The sequence below is a fragment of the Oncorhynchus nerka genome, linkage group LG20, assembly GCF_034236695.1.
Source record: "Oncorhynchus nerka isolate Pitt River linkage group LG20, Oner_Uvic_2.0, whole genome shotgun sequence".
Lineage (NCBI taxonomy): Eukaryota > Metazoa > Chordata > Actinopteri > Salmoniformes > Salmonidae > Oncorhynchus > Oncorhynchus nerka.
In genome coordinates, this window is record NC_088415.1 from 47714731 (window position 1) to 47728261 (window position 13531).

General features: G+C 41.1%; 1 protein-coding gene across 4 annotated transcripts in view; it reads left to right on the forward strand.

Moving 5' to 3' along the window:
• The window catches only part of LOC115102593 (DENN domain-containing protein 2D-like), a 50871-nt gene that overhangs the window by 18853 nt on the left and 18487 nt on the right, over window positions 1–13531 (forward strand). The window contains exon 1 of one of the 4 annotated variants that reach the window (XM_065005551.1): window positions 11443–13527. The exons of the other annotated variants lie outside the window; for them this stretch is intronic. The gene's annotated coding sequence lies outside the window, so the exon portion shown is untranslated. Of the gene's footprint in view, window positions 1–11442; window positions 13528–13531 lie in introns of those variants that run through there. 4 annotated transcript variants of the gene reach the window in all.

Consider the following 13531-nt stretch of genomic DNA (forward strand, 5'->3'; position numbering starts at 1 on the left):
TGCAAAATTGCACTTGTGATTTCATGAATATAAATATTTTTAGTAATATTATTTGATTGTGGCGCTATGCTATTCAGCGGTTGTTGATGACAATTATCCCGCTTAAGGGATGGGTAGCGTCAAGAAGTTGTGTGCAACCGCTGCGTCAGATTTTTAAAAAACTTTACGGAGAAAGCAAACCATGCAATAATCTGAGTACAGCCTTTAGACAACAAAACAGCCAAAAAGATACCGGCCATATTGGGTAGTCAACGTTACTCAGAAATATTATTTTAAATATTCACTTACCTTTGATGATCTTCATCAGAACGCACTCCCAGGAATCCCAGTTCCACCATAAATGTTTGACTTGTTCGATAATGTCCATCAGTTATGTCCAAATATCTTCTTTTGTTAGGGAGTTTGGTAAACAAATCCAAAAGCGCTTTCAGCTCGCACTGAACGTCGAACGAAAAGTTCCGTTACAGCCCGTAGAAACATGCCAAACTAGGTATAGAATCAATCTTTAGGATGTTTTTAACATAAAAATGCATTAATGTTCCAACCGGACAATTCCTTTGTCTGTACAAATGAAGTGGAACGTAAGCTACCATTCACGTGAGCGCTCTGCCAGACCACTCACTCAAAGAGCTCTTATGAGCCCTTCCTTTAGAGTGGAATCCTCAAAACAGGTTCTAAATACTGTTGACATCTAGTGGTAGCCTTGGGAAGTGAAACATGACTAATATCCCACTGTATCCTCAATGGGGGCTGAGTTAAAATACAATAAACCTCAGATTTCTGGATTTGGATTGGATTTTTTCTCAGGTTGTTGCCTGCCGTATGAGTTCTGTTATACTCACAGACATCATTGAAAACGTTTTAGAAACTTCTGAGTGTTTTCTATCCAAATTTACTAATTATATGCATATTCTAGCTTTTACGGCTGAGTAGCAGGCAGCTTAATTTGGGCACGTTTTTCATCCAAGCTACCCAATACTGCCCCCTTCCCCAAAGAAGTTAACACGTTTAAATGTCTGACTCACGTCGGCCATGGAGAATGAGTGCCCACAGTCCTTGGCAGCGGGCCGCATCAGTGGCACTGTGTTATCCTGAAAGCGGGCAAAGCAGGTGTTTAGATTATCTGTAGACCCTGCCACATACATCTGGTGTGTGAGCTGTTGAATTGCGACTCCACTTTGTCTCTATACGTTTGATTGCCTTACGGAGGGAATAACTATACTTTTTGTATTCAACCATATTCCCAGTCAGTTTGCCATGGTTAAAAGCAGTGGCTTTCAGTTTTGCATGAATGCTGCCATCTATCCATAGTTTCTGATTGGGGTAGGGTTTAATAGTCACAGTGGGAACAACATCCGCTGTATACTTCCTGATGAACTCAGTCACCGTTTCAGTGTATACGCTGATTTATTCTCAGGGACTACCGGAACATATCAAAACAATCTTGAAGCATGGATTCTGATTAGTAAGGCCAGGGTTGAATAGACCTTACCACAGGTACTTCCTGTTTGAGTTTCAGCCTACAGGAAGGGATGAGCAAAATGGAGTCAAGATCTGATTTCCCGAAGGTAGGGCAGGGGAGAGGGTCCCCCAGAGACAACTGCAGGCCTTTACAGGTGGTCTTGCAGTCAGCAACCATCTTGTGATCGACAGACTGCTCACTCTGAACAAGCAGCAGATTTTTTAAATCTTTATTTTACTAGGCAAGCCTCTTGAAGCTAGTGGGCACTATTTCTTTTTATGGAAAAAATAACATTCCCAAAGTAAACTGCCTATTTCTCAGGATCAGATGCTAGAGTATGCATATAATTGACAGCTTAGGATAGAAAACATTCTAAAGTTTCCAAAACTGTAAAAATATTGTCTGTAAGTATAACAGAACTGATATTGCAGGCAAAATCCTGGGAAAAATCCAATCAAGAAGTGACCCTTTTTGAAACCCCTGTCTTTCTATGCATCCCTATTGCCCATTGAAAGGGATATCAACCAGATTCCTTTTTCTACGTCTTCCCTAACGTGTCTACAGCCTTTAGACGTAGTTTCATGCCTTTATGTTGAAGAATGAGCGTAAACGAACACATTGCATAAGTGGCCAGCTGATGGCTCTGAGTGATTCTTGCGTAGTAAAGAGAGAGGTAGCCATTTTTCCTCCCGGTCCTACTGAAAAGCCAACTGTCCTGATTGATATATTATCGAATAGATATTTGAAAAACACCTTGAGGATTGATTATAAAAAACGTTTGCCATGTTTCTGTCGATATTATGGATATGACCACTATTTCCGGTGGATTTCTGAACATAATGTGACAAACAAACTGAGGTATTTTGGGTACAAAAATAATCTTTATGGAACAAAAGGAACATTTGCTGTCTAACTGGGAGTCTCGTCAGTGAAAACATCCAAAGATCATCAAAGGTAAACAGTTCATTTGATTGGAATGGGACGCAATGGGAGGGGTATAGACAGTCAATTTATCGTACATACATTTGGAAGCTATGCTCACCGTAACCAGAATACTTAGCACCCTAACAACCACTCATTCGGATTAGAAACGCAATATATTTACGCGTAGATGTCTTTCTCTGTTCTATCTGAATCCACTCGATCCCGTCTATGGGAGGTGGTTTGACGCAAGTCTCTGGTTGTCCACCAGAGGTCACAATGTCCTTAGTTGTAGGCTTCTGTCTGGGAGTGTTCGTTAGAATTGATACTTCAGGTGTACCACAGTGGTGAGGGATCTGTTCTTCCCTCTCGTCTTTGGTCACATGTCTTAGACTAACTCTTCATAAGAGTCACCCAAACTAGGCCACAAAGGGTATTGTCTGTTGCCTATGGTTTACAATGGGTGAACTGTCACAAAACCCCAACATCCATCCCTCTCCCCCTCTGCGGGGGAGGGAGTGCGCTGATCCACTAACCTGATCCTTTGGGTCCTCATAGGATAGTCATGACTAGGGATGCACGATATATCAGTGAACATATCGGAATCGGCCGATATTAGCTAAAAATGCCAACATCGGTATCGGTCCAATGTCTAGTTTAACGTCGATGTCAAAGCTACCGTGCATACCTATATAGCGTAGGCACATGACGTAATAATGGCACGTACAATTTTGTTCAACACAGCATTCCTAACCTAGCCCACACATTGTGTGCTGTGTGGCTTGAGCATTCATTTTGAAAGAGTAAGACATTTTCAGCAAGACAACTTAGACAAAATCCATTAAAGCCAAGTTAATGGAATCGATTGCCCTTGACAATAAACCGTTCTGCCGTGGGTGATGTTGGCTTTTGCCACCTGGGCGAGCACCGGTACACACTACCAAGTGCACTATTTTTTCAGATGATGCCCTACTCAAGTTGCACAGTAAAAGCGTCACTGCGATTAGCTTCACGACATGTAATACTATGGAATGCCATTTGGGTCTTCGAGTGTGAAAAAAATAACCAGTGGCACTGTCAAATCTGTACAAAAAAGTCTGCAAACACCAGCCACGAACGATGTGCTTACAATACCGCGTTGGTAATAAAGCATTATTTGTTTGACCGCAACTTCTGGGCTAGCTAACTTTAGCTTGGTACCTAGCTAGCACCAATACAACCAGCCTGAAAACAATGACCAGTAGAAACTGCAGTCATTTTCATTATTCTTAACAATGATTTAGGGATCCTTGTAAGTATTGTTGTTCGCCTATTGAAATTCAGTTCATGAAAATAAATGGCTACCCAGCTACTTAACCCTGTTGCCAAAAGCTAACGTTATAAGCAGCTAGCTAGTGTCATCTGGCTAGTGAGGCTCGACCGGACCGGGTTATGTGTTGTGAAGCTAGCCACAATAAGGATTAGTCACAATTGTGGAGTTTGCCTTCAAAATAAGTGTCATTGATGCAAATGATAAAATAATATGTCATACGTTTATTCTGAAGGCTAACCGCAAAGTCCACTTGTGGCTAATCCTTATTGTTGCTAACTTCACCGATGGATTCGACCACAATTAATCAAACAAGAACTGTCTTATAAATTAAGGTTATTTTAGATGACACCTAGCTATATAGTTAGCTACTGAAACAGTGTCGTGTTATTTGACATGCATCTTTTTTGACACGCAAAGACCCAAACGGCATTCCATAGAAATCCTGGTTGAGAATGAAACAAAACAGCACAGAAGGTAAGTTGAAGAAATAATTTTTGATTATGTTTTACTGGTAATGGGGACATGCGTAAATGCCAACAAAATAACATTTTGGTTAGTGTGGTGTGTGACCTTTTTATATTAACTAGGCAAGTCAGTTAAGAACAATTTCTTATTTACAATGACGTCCCGGACGACGCTGGGTCAATTGTGCGCCGCCCTATGGGACTCCCAATCACGGCCGGATGTGATACAGCCTGGATTCAAACCAGGGACTGTAGTGATGCCTCTTGCACTGAGATGCAGTGCCTTAGACCGCTGCGTGTGTAACTATTTAACTGTTATAGAATGCTTAAAAGGCCGCAAAAATATAAAATATCGGTCTAGTTTTTTGGGGCAAAAAAAATAAAAAATAAATAAATATTGGATATCTGTATCGGCCAAAAATGTCATCGGTTCTTCACAGTGCATTTCTGAAACCGCAGAACCTAAACCATGAAGCACTGATTTTAGCAGTCTATCATGGTCATATTTCAAGTGCAATAATACTTTAGTACATTACATACAGATAAAGGTTTAGGGAGAGTGAGCGAGATCCTTGCCAGAATGAGAAGCTACCAATCCCTAACTGGATTGAGTTGAGGCTTGTTGGCTGTCAAGAGAAGATGTTGTAACATGTTATGTAACCTGAAGGGCAGGCAGCACACCCTGTGATGGAGAATGAATTCTTTACACCTACGACGCAGTATGTAAGCCTGGCTGTTCTCATGTTCTTCTAGTGGTCCTGCTACGCTACAGCCATCGGGCATTGACATCAGCCATTAAATGAATGCTTCCTTTGAAATTAAAGCTGTTATACTGCCCACGTCAAATGGCAGCATCCAAGCTCAAGATTTGCTGATGCTCAATTCTTGATGGCTGACGCGTGCATTAATTCCGTATTGTGAATTCAAATAATGTGAAATTAAGTTGATTTGTTGCATATACACCACTCTTTATTTTACAAAAATGTACGAAGTCAAATAGCTACTAGCGAGCAGAAACTCTTGCTAGCTACATTTTGACTATTCACAATGTAAACAAAAGCAACTTGTGAATTAGAGGATCATTTAGTACAACCACTAGCTGGAAAACAAGCTATTGTACTTACGCTTAATCAATGAATATGGTATAGTAGAGGAAAATAAAGATGCTCTACCTCTCTGCACCTCTCCCCTCAAAGCAAAGTGACGCGTATAGTGGAGCTGAAGTGTAATGCAGAGTTTCCCAACCTTCCACTTATTATATAGGAAATTCCAGAATTAGCACGCCTGATTCAAATAATGAAGAGCTTGGTGATTACTTGACTTATTGAGACAGGTGTGAGATTTAGTGAGATTTAGTTTGTAAACTAAAGGCAGTATTTAAAAATAATAATAATAATGTTTTTGTCTGAACGAAACACATCCTTGGTAGTCCAAGTGTGGTGCTTGTGAATTAGTGGTAAATAAAGATGTAGAAAAAGGAAGCACATCTAGTTGCTGGACAGAAAAAAGATGATAATAAGTAATCTCACAGCTGTTGTTTCTCAGTGGTTTTATATAGACCTACAGATATCCAACAATGTGTCTTTGTCAGGCCCAAATTATGTGCCCAGTAAATGTGTCTACAGTGCAGCTAGCAAGGGAGTCTATTTGGACAACTGAGAAGAGGCATAAATTGGCGGGAAACGGTGAGAATAAGTTGAGTAGGTATGAGGTAATGATTAGGTGACATTTAATCTCTTTACCTGTGTTCAAACATTTTTGTTTTTGTGAACTCCATTTTACACACAGACAACACAATATAAACCAGGGATTGGCAACTTTGATGGGGGCCACAAAAAAAAACAGAAATCATCATGAGGGGCCGCAGTGGCTCGCGGGTCTTCATACTGTTAAGGGAATTTTTATCAATGATGACTAATTATGTATACATTTCAATCGGGACTGACTAATCCGAATACTATTATGTTACTGTATATGTACTAATCAGAATACTATTCTTTTTAATTTTTTATTTAAAGTTTTATTAAGTTTTCTTGTTTTTCAATGAACCAACAAAACACATTCACAGATGTGACAGGCTTTAAAAAAATAAAAAGTAAAAAAATAATACATTTGAAAAAATAAAAATACAATTAAAATGAATGATAAAGTCAAATAAAAGCATTTATTTTTCTTAATCTATATATTTTCCTTGGTATATATATATACATGCATACATACATACATACATACATACATACATACATACATACATACATACGCACATATACATACACACACACACACATACGCACACGTACTCAAAAACTAAATTAAAATAAAAACACACAAAAACAACATATAACACTTGCAGCAGCACTATCAAGTTTCTTATCAGCTATTTCAAGCATTCGCTGAGACGACGGGCCAATAATTATTTTTTAGGTTTTACAGTACCTTACACAACATGTATCTGCGCATTTCCCTAGTCACCCCGTTCACTCTGTCCAGTTTGAAATATAGTTGAATAGTGGAGACCAGAGTCTATCAAACTTGGGCTGTCTCTTGTGGAGGTCATATGTGAGCTTTCCAAGAGGAAGAAAGTCAACAATCTGGTCAATCCACATTTTAAATGTAGGGTAGGGGGGGGGGGGGGGGTGTATTAGAGGCCCACAATAGAAGAATACATTTCTTAGCAAAGTATGTAATAGTCATAAGCAAATTTTCTCTGTCAGGATCAAGAACAAAGTCCTGCTGGGCATTAAGAAGATAGATACACGGGGTCATATCAAACTGTACCTCTAGTATTTTCTGTGCAGCAGTATGTACAGATTGCCAGAATCTGGCAATCTCCCTACAGCTCCAAAATACATGCATATAGGTTCCACTTTCAGAGGTACATCTTTTACAGTTAGGAGACATATCTGTTTTCATTCTATGGAGTCTCAAAGGAGTATAATAAAATTTGTACAAACATTTGTAATTAGATTCTTTCATTTTTACACTGGTAGAGGAGCAGTATACCCTGTCGCAAACCTCCGCCCATAACTCATCACTGATAGTCAGACCAAGGTCCTTTTCCCAGATTATTTTCAAAGGAGTAAAGGAGGAGCTTCCTTTCTCAGAAAGTAGTCTATAGATGTAAGATATTTTGCCTTTAATGGATTGTGCTGTGACAAGAAGGGTTTCAACTTCATTCAACTGAGTTCTAAACCTCCTCTTGGAGGTAAATGAGGAAATTACATGTCTAATTTGAAGATATTTAAAAAAGAAAATGGGATCTTGGCACATCGAATTCACTGCAGAGCTCTTGAAAGGATTTCAGTGTAGTGGTTTTCTGATGAAATAGGTCTGAAAAGGTCCTGATTCCTAGAGTATGCCAAAGATTAAAGTTTGCATCCCTCAGGGCTTTTGGCAAGTCTGGGTTGCCTACTATAGGCGAGTGAGAACATATTTGGGAGGAAATGCCCAGGTATTTCTTACAGTCCCTCCACGCTAGTAGGGTGCTGTAAATCGCAAAGGTTTTGGCTATGTTGCCCACTTCACTAAAGTTATTAATGAATATAATTGAGCTTAAGGGCAATGAACCACAGGATTGGGCTTCTATCTGAATCCATGTTGACTCTTGTCTGTTTGTGATCCATGTTAGCATGTTGCGGATTTGGGCAGACCAGTAGTACAATTGAAGGGAGGGAAGGGCAAGACCACCTTTAGATTCAGGTTTTGATAAAGTGGAAAACTTGATCCTAGGTTTTTTATTGCCCCATATAAATTTGGTGATGCTTTGGTTAGTTGTTTTGAAGAAGGAAACTGGGAGATAGCATGGGAGCATCTGAAATAAGTAGTTCAGTCTAGGGAGGACGTTCATACGGATTACATTAATTCTTCCTACTAAGCTAATTGGGAGGGAGATCCAGGTTTGGAGATCGTTCTTGATTCGATCCAGGAGTGGAAGATAATCTTCCTTAAAAAGGCTATTCAGATCTGGTGTTATGAAGATCCCGAGGTATTGCAACCCCTGTGTTTTCCATTGGAAAGGACAAAGTGTCTTCATAGGGCTGGTGAGTGTAATATTGAGAGGGCAGACAGTGGATTTGTTCAAATTGATCTTATAACCTGAACTTGCCATACTGAGCAATTGTGTCTAAAATGAGAGGGAGGGATTTCTCAGGGTTGGATATGTAGAGCAAGACATCATCCGCGTAAAGCGAAATCTTGTGCTGCAGGCCACCTGCAGAAACACCCATAATACTTGGATTGCTCCTTATCAGCTCTGCCAGAGGCTCCGCCCCCAACAAGTAGAGCAGCGGGGACAGCGAGCACCCTTGTCTTGTGCCCCGTTCCAGAAGGAATCTGTCAGTTCAGTCAATTAGTAGTCACCATGGCATTTGGATGAGAGTATAGTGATTTGATCCATTTAATAAAATTTGGGCCCATATTGAACTTTTCTAAGACTGAAAACAGAAAGCTCCGCTCCATCCTGTCAAACGCCTACTCAGCATCCAGTGAAGCCAGCAGGACAGGGGTCTTTTGTGCGTTTACTTGATCAATAATATCAAAAAGACGGCGAATGTTATCAGAAGAGTATCTGTCTCTAATAAATCCAGTTTGGTCCGCTTTTATTATTTTGGGAAGAAGAGTGTTTAGTCTTTTGGCGAGCAATTTGGTAATTATTTTATAGTCGAAATCCAACAAGGTTATGGGCCGGAAGGAAGAGCAGGATAGGGAGTCCTTGTCCTTTTTTGAGCAACACTGTAATGCGAGCTGTGTGCATTGAGTCTGGGAGAACAAAAATCCTCCAGCATTGGCATGAAGATAGGGCTGAGCTGGGGCCAAAAAGCTTTGTAGAACTCTCTGGGGAATCCATCTGGGCCTGGGGACTTATTAGGTGGCATGGAGGTAATTGCCTCCAGGATCTCCTCAGGAGTGAAGGGGGAGTTGAGATCTTCCTGGTCGGTCTCTGATAGTTTAGGTAGCAAGATTCCCTCTAGGAAAGAGTGGAGTTCTGCCTCTGTGTGTTTTCTCTCAGAGGTATATAGTTTGCAGTAAAAATCATGAAAAGTTCAATTGATCTTTTTTGGGTCATATGTGACCTCGTCCTCTGCTGTTCGGATAGCCATGATTGTACGCTCTGACTGCTCCTTTTTTAATTGGTAAGCAAGCTATCTACTGGGCCTATTGCTATACTCATGGTATTTCTGTTTAGTAAAGAACACTTTTTTTATCTCCCGAGTGTAGTCCAAATTCAGTTTGGCTTTGGCTGCTTTAAGATGACTCCAGGAGGTGCTGTCTAGGGATTGTTTATGTATTTTTTCACAGCATTCCAGCTCCCTCTCAAGATCTAGCCTGTGTGCTTCCATAGCTTTTTTCTTAGAGGAAGCATATGCAATTAGATGACCTCTTAGTGTGGCTTTAGCAGCGTCCCACATTGTGGCCGGAGAAACAGGAGAATCTTTATTGTCTTGTGTGTAGTTGTCTATCCATGTAGTTACCAATTTATGGAACTCGTCATTTGATAGCATGGAGGTGTTGAATTTCCAGCTCTTTGACCTCGGGATGTTTTTGCAGAGGTCAAAGCGGAGGTGGACAAAGGCGTGATCTGAAAGTGCTATGGGTCCGATTGTACAAGTGGCTGAATTTATGAAACTCTTTGGGATAAATATGTAATCTATACGGGAGTAGGTGTTATGGACATTAGAGTAGTATGTATAGTCCATAGATGAGCTATTATTCTCTCTCCAGATATCTATCAGTCCCATCTCTTTAGTAAGAGAGTTCAACATCTTTGCAGATCTAGGATTTGTGGTGGGGACTTGAGATGATTTGTCTAGGGTTGGGTTAAGGGTACAATTAAAATCTCCGGCCACCACGCCAAAGGAGACACAATGCTCATTGAACAGGGTTATAATTTTTGACATGAAGGCAGGAGTATATGTGTTAGGGGCGTATATGTTTAATATAGTAATTGGTTGACCATATAGTGACCCAGTTATCAAAATAAATCTCCCCTCCGGATCAGATATGTTTTTGTCAATTATGAATGGAACATTTTTATGGATAAGTATGGCTGTGCCTCTACTGTTTGATTTGAAAGATGATAAATACACCTGTCCCACCCAAGCTCTGCGGAATTTGGCATGTTCAGCATCACAGAGGTGTGTCTCTTGTAATAGCGCAATGTCTGCTTTTTCCTTTTTTAGAGCACAGTATCTTTTTCCGTTTCATTGCATGCCCTAGACCATGGCAGTTCCATGTCAATAGATTTAAGGTACTAGTCATCGTCATCGAGCAGTAATCGAACTTTAGTGCAAGTCATCGCTGGGTAAAAGTGGATAGAAATTACAGCTGCGTTCACATAAAAGGAAAATAAATGGTGTACATAAAATAATAATCTTTGAACACCCCAGCCGAGTTCCCAAACAACTCGACACATCCCGTTGGATCTATTACACCCCCCCCCCCCCCCCCCCCACAACGTCTCCCTCTCGCCACCAAAGAAATGCCTCATCCTCTCCACCCCGCATTGAGTAAATAACACAGTTGCCCTCGTCCAGACCACAGTAAAAGAGGGGAGAAAAATAAAATCAATAGCCCAGCCTACATATACCTCCCCCAAGGGACATAAGGAACCCCAGGTAATAATAGCAACAACAACAAAAAAACAGGGAAATAAAAGTAGGCTGAAACATTAGTAGGCCTAGGTTAGGCTATACAGCCCATCCCTCTCAGTTAAAGGAAAATAAATATAAATTGGACGGCTATAATGACATTTAGGGGGTGGGTCTCTGGATATCGGCTATATGTCATCTTACCTCCTTTAGTAATGGCATTAATCGCATTTAGTCATTGGTCTGTTTCTCATTGGCCAGGATTGTCTTTCAAAAAACGTTTTGCCTCTTCGGGAGTTTTGAAGTGTCGCAAGGCTCCTTGGTGAAGAATCCTGAGCTCGTTTGGGTATTTGAATCCCCTGAAGATGCCTCGGTCAATGGAGTATTTCTTCACTTCGTCAAATTCTCGGCACTTTCGGCATATTCCAGCTGACAGGTCCTGGTGTAAAGCGAGTTTGGCGTTTCCCACTGTGATGGTGTTGTTTTTCGCCGCCTGTAGGACTCGTTCCTTGTCGGTGAATCTCAGGAAACGTATGGTGATTGGGCGCGGTGGTTGTCTGGCTGCTGGTGGGGGCCTCAGTGCTCGGTGAGCTCTCTCGAGTTCTATGGGCCTGTCGGTGGGCAGGTGGAGCCACTCGGGAAGTTTGTCTTGCAGGTAGCGGATCAGTGGCATGTTTCCCTCTTCTTTTTCGCCCAGATTGAATAGAACACAATTATTCCTTCGCCCCCTGTTTTCCAGGTCCTCTGTTTTCTCTTCCAGATGCTCGATTTTCTTTTTAGCATATGCTATTGTTTCCATGGCATCTGTCAATAAGTTTTCCATGGATAGGATTCGCCCCTCTGCCTCGTCCAGGCGCCCCGCGTTTATGGTTATCTTGTTGTTGATGTCAGGCAAAGCGTTTTCCAGGATTGTCACCTTGCCCCCTATCGCACTGAGCTGAGAGTTAATGGCATCTAATTTGGTGGTTAGTTCTGTACGTTGGGATCTCAACTCAGAAAGGATGTCTTCGACAGAGTGCGAGGTTGGCGTTCGTTGTGCCTCGTGGGGGAGCGGGTTCTCTTGCTCCTGGCTAATGGCGCTAGTTTTTTCTGAAGCTAGCTTCTTCTTGGAGGCTTTTTCCGTCGCTAATACTTGAGTCCGGGTAAAAATGTCACCTGTAGTGTCGCCTTTTGTAGCCGCCATGACTTTTTCTTACTAAAGCTAAATGAGTGTGAACTTGGAGTGGAGGTAAAATTAGGAATTGGAAACTACTTGTGCGGAGCTCTTAGTTAATGCTGCCATCTCGTTCAAGGGTCACGTGATCCCCCCAGAATACTATTCTGTATATGTATGAGTTTTCTTTCTTAATATTAGTACTGAATATAATGTGTGTGAATGAATCAAGGATTAGAACAATGACGGTCTGTTCCTTGGTAGGAATGAATGAACTAAATCTTCAGACTGGCTAGAATGCTTATCTACACCGGAAAACCTTGGCTCAGCCGTAAATTATATTAAATTGGTAGGGAGACGGATGTGGGAAGGCTTGAGATACAGCCTTTGTACTGGAACGGAGATGGCACTGGTTGGTGCTGAAACTAATGACGTCATTTTCAGTTTATAACCTGTGGTAACCTGTGGTAAACTGTATCGTATTCAGTACTCTGCTATTTGACTTTAAGACCGGGCTCTGTCGATCTCTATAAAATAAGGGTCATACAAATTCTTATGAATTGACAGTGTTTCATTTTAATTGGGAATTAAAACAGAGGAATTAAATTCCTGCAACACATACCCACATCCATACCCCCATTTTAGCGGCCCCCCTCTTGACAGGGGAGAGAAGACAAATAAGTTATAATTTACTGCAGTTCTACATTTTAAATAGGGCGTGGAGAAAATATTGCAGGTTTTCTGCAATTCTACACATTTTGCCATGGGGCGGGGAGAGAAATTAGCAGTTTTATAGCTAATTTCCAGAAATTCTACACATTTTGCCATAGGGAGTGGATAATTGTTTGCAGTTCGATACCAGAGTGAGAGTAAATAACAAAATCAATGGGGCCCCCCTAGTTGGTAATTCAACCATGATTACTACAAGTTTAGATAGCTGAAACTGAATAAAGAGTCCAGGTATTCATTTGGTGGTTATGTTGGAAAAGTAGCCTGAGTCACTGACTAGAGCAAATGCATAACTGGAGCTCTTTAGGTAGTTACAGTGGGGCAAAACAGTATTTAGTCAGCCACCAATTGTGCAAGTTCTCCCACTTAAATTACAGAGGCCTGTAATTTTCATCATAGCTACACTTCAACTATGACAGACAAAATGAGAAGAAAATCCAGAAAATCACATTGTAGGATTTTTTATGAATTTATTTGCATGTTATGGTGGAAAATAAGTATTTGGTCACCTACAAACAAGCAAGATTTCTGGCTCTCACAGACCTGTAACTTCTTCTTTAAGAGGCTCCTCTGTCCTCCACTCGTTACCTGTATTAATGGCACCTGTTTGAACTTGTTATCAGTATAAAAGACACCTGTCCACAACCTCAAACAATCACACTCCAAACTCCACTATGGCCAAGACCAAAGAGCTGTCAAAGGACACCAGAAACAAAATTGTAGACCTGCACCAGGCTGGGAAGACTGAATCTGCAATAGGTAAGCAGCTTGGTTTGAGGAAATCAACTGCGGGAGCAATTATTAGGAAATGGAAGACATACAAGACCACTGATAATCTCCCTCGATCTGGGGCTCCACGCAAGATCTCACCCCGTGGGGTCAAAACGATCACAAGAACGGTGA